The 9031-nt window shown below is 43.9% G+C and overlaps 1 protein-coding gene across 1 annotated transcript in view; it reads right to left on the reverse strand.

Annotated features, from left to right (window-relative positions):
• Positions 1–9031, reverse strand: part of ESYT3 (extended synaptotagmin 3) — a 43785-nt gene that overhangs the window by 24875 nt on the left and 9879 nt on the right. The gene's annotated exons all lie outside the window — the stretch shown is intronic.

The raw sequence follows: 9031 nt of genomic DNA on the forward strand, positions 1-9031 counted from the left end.
ATGTATGTACACAGTGACTGCACCAGCAGAATAGTGAGTGCAGCTCTGGAGTATAATACAGGATGTAACTCAGGATCAGTAATATAATGTATGTGCACAGTGACTGCACCAGCAGAATAATGAGTGCAGCTCTGGAGTATAATACAGGATGTAACTCAGGATCAGTAATGTATGTGCACAGTGACTGCACCAGCAGAATAGTGAGTGCAGCTCTGGAGTATAATACAGGATGTAACTCAGGATCAGTAATGTAATGTATGTACACAGTGACTGCACCAGCAGAATAGTGAGTGCAGCTCTGGAGTATAATACAGGATGTAACTCAGGATCAGTAATGTAATGTATGTACATAGTGACTGCACCTGCAGAATAGTGAGTGCTGCTCTGGAGTATAATACAGGATGTAACTCAGGATCAGTAATGTAATGTATGTACACAGTGACTGCACCAGCAGAATAGTGAGTGCAGCTCTGGCGTATAATACAGGATGTAACTCAGGATCAGTAATTTATGTGCACAGTGACTGCACCAGCAGAATATTGAGTGCAGCTCTGGAGTATAATACATGATGTAACTCAGGATCAGTAATGTAATTATGCACCAAGTGACTGCACCAGCAGAATAGTGAGCGCAGCTCTGGAGTATAATACAGGATGTAACTCAGGATCAGTAATGTAATGTATGTACATAGTGACTGCACCTGCAGAATAGTGAGTGCTGCTCTGGAGTATAATACAGGATGTAACTCAGGATCAGTAATGTAATGTATGTACACAGTGACTGCACCAGCAGAATAGTGAGTGCAGCTCTGGAGTATAATACAGGATGTAACTCAGGATCAGTAACGTCATGTATGTGCACAGTGACTGCACCAGCAGAATAGTGAGTGCAGCTCTGGAGTATAATACAGGATGTAACTCAGGATCAGTAATGTAATGTATGTACACAGTGACTGCACCAGCAGAATAGTGAGTGCAGCTCTGGAGTATAATACAGGATGTAACTCAGGATCAGTAATGTAATGTATGTGCACAGTGACTGCACCAGCAGAATAGTGAGTGCAGCTCTGGAGTATAATATAAAGGATGTAACTCTGGATCAGTAATGTAATGTATGTACACAGTGACTGCACCAGCAGAATAGTGAGTGCAGCTCTGGAGTATAATACAGGATGTAACTCAGGATCAGTAACGTCATGTATGTGCACAGCGACTGCACCAGCAGAATAGTGAGTGCAGCTCTGGAGTATAATACAGGATGTAACTCAGGATCAGTAACGTCATGTATGTGCACAGCGACTGCACCAGCAGAATAGTGAGTGCAGCTCTGGAGTATAATACAGGATGTAACTCAGGATCAGTAATGTAATGTATGTACACAGTGACTGCACCAGCAGAATAGTGAGTGCAGCTTTGGAGTATAATAAAGGATGTAACTCAGGATCAGTAATGTAATGTATGTACACAGTGACTGCACCAGCAGAATAGTGAGTGCAGCTCTGGAGTATAATACAGGATGTAACTCAGGATCAGTAATGTAATTTATGTACACAGTGACTGCACCAGCAGAATAGTGAGTGCAGCTCTGGAGTATAATACAGGAGGTAACTCAGGATCAGTAATGTAATGTATGTACACAGTGACTGCACCAGCAGAATAGTGAGTGCAGCTCTGGAGTATAATACAGGAGGTAACTCCGGATCAGTAATGTAATGTATGTACACAGTGACTGCACCAACAGAATAGTGAGTGCAGCTCTGGAGTATAATACAGGATGTAACTCAGGATCAGTAATGTAATGTATGTACACAGTGACTGCACCAGCAGAATAGTGAGTGCAGCTCTGGAGTATAATACAGGAGGTAACTCAGGATCAGTAATGTAATGTATGTACACAGTGACTGCCCCAGCAGAATAGTGAGTGCAGCTCTGGAGTATAATACAGGAGGTAACTCAGGATCAGTAATGTAATGTATGTACATAGTGACTGCACCAGCAGAATAGTGAGTGCAGCTCTGGAGTATAATATAAAGGATGTAACTCAGGATCAGTAATGTAATGTATGTACACAGTGACTGCACCAGCAGAATAGTGAGTGCAGCTCTGGAGTATAATACACGATGTAACTCAGGATCAGTAATGTATGTGCACAGTGACTGCACCAGTAGAATAGTGAGTGCAGCTCTGGAGTATAATACAGGATGTAACTCAGGCTCAGTAATGTAATGTATGTGCACAGTGACTGCACCAGCAGAATAGTGAGTGCAGCTCTGGAGTATAATACAGGATGTAACTCAGGATCAGTAATGTAATGTATGCACACAGTGACTGCACCAGCAGAATAGTGAGTGCAGCTCTGGAGTATAATACAGGATGTAACTCAGCATCAGTAATGTAATGTATGTACACAGTGACTGCACCAGCAGAATAGTGAGTGCAGCTCTGGAGTATAATACAGGAGGTAACTCAGGATCAGTAATGTAATGTATGTACATAGTGACTGCACCAGCAGAATAGTGAGCGCAGCTCTGGAGTATAATACAGGACGTAACTCAGGATCAGTAATGTATGTACACAGTGACTGCACCAGCAGAATAGTGAGTGCAGCTCTGGAGTATAATACAGGAGGTAACTCAGGATCAGTAATGTAATGTATGTACACAGTGACTGCACCAGCAGAATAGTGAGTGCAGCTCTGGAGTATAATACAGGAGGTAACTCAGGATCAGTAATGTAATGTATATACACAGTGACTGCACCAGCAGAATAGTGAGTGCAGCTCTGGAGTATAATACAGGAGGTAACTCAGGATCAGTAATGTAATGTATGTACACAGTGACTGCACCAGCAGAATAGTGAGTGCAGCTCTGGAGTATAATACAGGATGTAACTCAGGATCAGTAATGTAATGTATATACACAGTGACTGCACCAGCAGAATAGTGAGTGCAGCTCTGGAGTATAATACAGGAGGTAACTCAGGATCAGTAATGTAATGTATGTACACATTGACTGCACCATCAGAATAGTGAGTGCAGCTCTGGAGTATAATACTGGATGTAACTCAGGATCAGTAATGTAATGTATGTACACAGTGACTGCACCAGCAGAATAGTGAGTGCAGCTCTGGAGTATAATACAGGAGGTAACTCAGGATCAGTAATGTAATGTATGTACACAGTGACTGCACCAGCAGAATAGTGAGTGCAGCTCTGGAGTATAATACAGGATGTAACTCAGGATCAGTAATGTAATGTATATACACAGTGACTGCACCAGCAGAATAGTGAGTGCAGCTCTGGAGTATAATACAGGAGGTAACTCAGGATCAGTAATGTAATGTATGTACACAGTGACTGCACCAGCAGAATAGTGAGTGCAGCTCTGGAGTATAATACAGGATGTAACTCAGGATCAGTAATGTAATGTATGTACACAGTGATTGCACCAGCAGAATAGTGAGTGCAGCTCTGGAGTATAATACATGAGGTAACTCAGGATCAGTAATGTAATGTATGTACACAGTGACTGCACCAGCATAATAGTGAGTGCAGCTCTGGAGTATAATACAGGAGGTAACTCAAGATCAGTAATGTAATGTATGTACACAGTGACTGCACCAGCAGAATAGTGAGTGCAGCTCTGGAGTATAATACAGGATGTAACTCAGGATCAGTAATGTAATGTATGTACACAGTGACTGCACCAACAGAATAGTGAGTGCAGCTCTGGAGTATAATACAGGAGGTAACTCAGGATCAGTAATGTAATGTATGTACACAGTGACTGCACCAGCAGAATAGTGAGTGCAGCTCTGGAGTATAATACAGGAGGTAACTCAGGATCAGTAATGTAATGTATGTACATAGTGACTGCACCAGCAGAATAGTGAGTGCAGCTCTGGAGTATAATACAGGAGGTAACTCAGGATCAGTAATGTAATGTATGTACATAGTGACTGCACCAGCAGAATAGTGAGTGCAGCTCTGGAGTATAATATAAAGGATGTAACTCAGGATCAGTAATGTAATGTATGTACACAGTGACTGCACCAGCAGAATAGTGAGTGCAGCTCTGGAGTATAATACAGGATGTAACTCAGGATCAGTAATGTAATGTATGTACACAGTGACAGCACCAGCAGAATAGTGAGTGCAGCTCTGGAGTATAATACAGGATGTAACTCAGGATCAGTAATGTAATGTATGTACACAGTGACTGCACCAGTAGAATAGTGAGTGCAGCTCTGGAGTATAATACAGGATGTAACTCAGGATCAGTAATGTAATGTATGTACACAGTGACAGCACCAGCAGAATAGTGAGTGCAGCTCTGGAGTATAATACAGGATGTAACTCACGATCAGTAATGTAATGTATGTGCACAGTGACTGCACCAGTAGAATAGTGAGTGCAGCTCTGGAGTATAATACAGGAGGTAACTCAGGATCAGTAATGTAATTTATGCACACAGTGACTGCACCAGCAGAATAGTGAGTGCAGCTCTGGGGTATAATACAGGAGGTAACTCAGGATCAGTAATGTAATGTGTGTACACAGTGACTCCACCAGCAGAATAGTGAGTGCAGCTCTGGAGTATAATACAGGATGTAACTCAGGATCAGTAATGTAATGTGTGTACACAGTGACTGCACCAGCAGAATAGTGAGTGCAGCTCTGGAGTATAATACAGGATGTAACTCAGGATCAGTAATGTAATGTGTGTACACAGTGACTCCACCAGCAGAATAGTGAGTGCAGCTCTGGAGTATAATACAGGATGTAACTCAGGATCAGTAATGTAATGTATGTACACAGTGATTGCACCAGCAGAATAGTGAGTGCAGCTCTGGAGTATAATACATGAGGTAACTCAGGATCAGTAATGTAATGTATGTACACAGTGACTGCACCAGTAGAATAGTGAGTGCAGCTCTGGAGTATAATACAGGATGTAACTCAGGATCAGTAATGTAATGTATGTACACAGTGATTGCACCAGCAGAATAGTGAGTGCAGCTCTGGAGTATAATACATGAGGTAACTCCGGATCAGTAATGTAATGTATGTACACAGTGACTGCACCAACAGAATAGTGAGTGCAGCTCTGGAGTATAATACAGGATGTAACTCAGGATCAGTAATGTAATGTATGTACACAGTGACTGCACCAGCAGAATAGTGAGTGCAGCTCTGGAGTATAATACAGGAGGTAACTCAGGATCAGTAATGTAATGTATGTACACAGTGACTGCCCCAGCAGAATAGTGAGTGCAGCTCTGGAGTATAATACAGGAGGTAACTCAGGATCAGTAATGTAATGTATGTACATAGTGACTGCACCAGCAGAATAGTGAGTGCAGCTCTGGAGTATAATATAAAGGATGTAACTCAGGATCAGTAATGTAATGTATGTACACAGTGACTGCACCAGCAGAATAGTGAGTGCAGCTCTGGAGTATAATACACGATGTAACTCAGGATCAGTAATGTATGTGCACAGTGACTGCACCAGTAGAATAGTGAGTGCAGCTCTGGAGTATAATACAGGATGTAACTCAGGCTCAGTAATGTAATGTATGTGCACAGTGACTGCACCAGCAGAATAGTGAGTGCAGCTCTGGAGTATAATACAGGATGTAACTCAGGATCAGTAATGTAATGTATGCACACAGTGACTGCACCAGCAGAATAGTGAGTGCAGCTCTGGAGTATAATACAGGATGTAACTCAGCATCAGTAATGTAATGTATGTACACAGTGACTGCACCAGCAGAATAGTGAGTGCAGCTCTGGAGTATAATACAGGAGGTAACTCAGGATCAGTAATGTAATGTATGTACATAGTGACTGCACCAGCAGAATAGTGAGCGCAGCTCTGGAGTATAATACAGGACGTAACTCAGGATCAGTAATGTATGTACACAGTGACTGCACCAGCAGAATAGTGAGTGCAGCTCTGGAGTATAATACAGGAGGTAACTCAGGATCAGTAATGTATGTACACAGTGACTGCACCAGCAGAATAGTGAGTGCAGCTCTGGAGTATAATACAGGAGGTAACTCAGGATCAGTAATGTAATGTATATACACAGTGACTGCACCAGCAGAATAGTGAGTGCAGCTCTGGAGTATAATACAGGAGGTAACTCAGGATCAGTAATGTAATGTATGTACACAGTGACTGCACCAGCAGAATAGTGAGTGCAGCTCTGGAGTATAATACAGGATGTAACTCAGGATCAGTAATGTATGTGCACAGTGACTGCACCAGTAGAATAGTGAGTGCAGCTCTGGAGTATAATACAGGAGGTAACTCAGGATCAGTAATGTAATTTATGCACACAGTGACTGCACCAGCAGAATAGTGAGTGCAGCTCTGGGGTATAATACAGGAGGTAACTCAGGATCAGTAATGTAATGTGTGTACACAGTGACTCCACCAGCAGAATAGTGAGTGCAGCTCTGGAGTATAATACAGGATGTAACTCAGGATCAGTAATGTAATGTGTGTACACAGTGACTGCACCAGCAGAATAGTGAGTGCAGCTCTGGAGTATAATACAGGATGTAACTCAGGATCAGTAATGTAATGTGTGTACACAGTGACTCCACCAGCAGAATAGTGAGTGCAGCTCTGGAGTATAATACAGGATGTAACTCAGGATCAGTAATGTAATGTATGTACACAGTGACTGCACCAGCATAATAGTGAGTGCAGCTCTGGAGTATAATACAGGAGGTAACTCAGGATCAGTAATGTAATGTATGTACACAGTGACTGCACCAGCAGAATAGTGAGTGCAGCTCTGGAGTATAATACAGGATGTAACTCAGGATCAGTAATGTAATGTATGTACACAGTGACTGCACCAACAGAATAGTGAGTGCAGCTCTGGAGTATAATACAGGAGGTAACTCAGGATCAGTAATGTAATGTATGTACACAGTGACTGCACCAGCAGAATAGTGAGTGCAGCTCTGGAGTATAATACAGGAGGTAACTCAGGATCAGTAATGTAATGTATGTACATAGTGACTGCACCAGCAGAATAGTGAGTGCAGCTCTGGAGTATAATACAGGAGGTAACTCAGGATCAGTAATGTAATGTATGTACATAGTGACTGCACCAGCAGAATAGTGAGTGCAGCTCTGGAGTATAATATAAAGGATGTAACTCAGGATCAGTAATGTAATGTATGTACACAGTGACTGCACCAGCAGAATAGTGAGTGCAGCTCTGGAGTATAATACAGGATGTAACTCAGGATCAGTAATGTAATGTATGTACACAGTGACAGCACCAGCAGAATAGTGAGTGCAGCTCTGGAGTATAATACAGGAGGTAACTCAGGATCAGTAATGTAATGTGTGTACACAGTGACACTGCTGTTTCTGGAGATTATAGCAGCAGATGACCTGTAATATGACGGTGTAACGTCGCTGCTTTGTTATGATCGCACACTGTTGGTGTCGGCTCTGGATGCAGTCGGAGTCCTGTGGGACATTTGCCGTCTTTCTCCACCATGTGATTATGTATCTGATGTTGTTGTGTGCAGATATAGATGTGGCCGCCGGCTCCGCGCTGTTCCTGGAGCCCCCGGGGATGATCCATCCTGAACTCTGTCACATCTGTGTCCTCGCTGCAGTCATGACTTTCAGGGGCCGCGCGCCAGGACAGAGTCACCGCGCGCCAGGACAGAGTCACCGCGCGCCAGGACAGGGTCACCGCGCGCCAGGACAGGGTCACCGCGCGCCAGGACAGGGTCACCGCGCGCCAGGACAGGGTCACCGCGCGCCAGGACAGGGTCACCGCGCATTAACGTGACTGGTTATCATTTCTGAAGGAGTGGGCGGGGCCATGACCAAAAGTAATCAGCCAAAGATCCAATCGGAAGGTCAGCGTATGAGCTCCGCCTTCATGACTCCTTAGAGCTCTTAGCTCTTCCAGTGACCTGAAGAGACGTGGGTCATGTGATCTCCTTTGGCTCAGCTGATTGGCTTAAGAGGGAAGGGCAAATCTGATAAGCAAGTGCCTCAGCGCAGCCTAATAACCCGGAGATCAGCACCACTGTGGTCGATGGTCACTAATCAGAATACGACATAACCCTTTAAGAGTCCGCACCTTCCTGCCAGCGATCCCTCCATGGTGTCATGGTCCATTTAGCAGCAGAGGGAAAGATTTACGCCTCATTTACCTCCCAAATTCTGAGCAGTGAGACACCAGTCATCCACAAATCTGTCATCAGGAGCGCTGTCACTTTAAGAGCGCGGCCTCATTAACTATTCAAGATGTTTATGTGTTTCATGAGTTCAGAGACAACGGAGAGAAGCAGTAAAAACAGCACGGGAAACGCACGCCTGCCCCGAAACCTGAGCGCTCAGCCATGAGAGGAGTACAGCCGGCCCAGCCACCAGGACACTCGATGGTTAATATTCAGCAGCAACGCTCTGTGCAGCCCGGGGCGACGACGGCAGCGCACTCAAAATCCTCCAGAGCTGCACTCACTATTCTGCTGGAGCACTCACTGTATACATACATTACATTACTGATCCTGGGTTACATCCTGTATTATACTCCAGAGCTGCACTCACTATTCTGCTGGTGCAGTCACTGTATACATACATTACATTACTGATCCTGGGTTACATCCTGTATTATACCCCAGAGCTGCACTCACTATTCTGCTGGTGCAGTCACTGTGTACATACATTACATTACTGATCCTGAGTTACATCCTGTATTATACTCCAGAGCAGCACTCACTATTCTGCTGGTGTAGTCACTGTGTACATACATTACATTACTGATTCTGAGTTACATCCTGTATTATACTCCAGAGCTGCACTCACTATTCTGCTGGTGGAGTCACTGTGTACATACATTACATTACTGATCCTGAGTTACCTCCTGTATTATACTCCAGAGCTGCACTCACTATTCTGCTGGTGCAGTCACTGTGTACATACATTACTGATCCTGAGTTACATCCTGTATTATACTCCAGAGCTGCACTCACTATTCTGCTGGTA

Source organism: Phyllobates terribilis, unplaced genomic scaffold, assembly GCF_046119375.1.
Source record: "Phyllobates terribilis strain yellow unplaced genomic scaffold, ASM4611937v1 Scaffold_9__5_contigs__length_417890890, whole genome shotgun sequence".
NCBI classification, from domain to species: Eukaryota; Metazoa; Chordata; class Amphibia; order Anura; family Dendrobatidae; genus Phyllobates; species Phyllobates terribilis.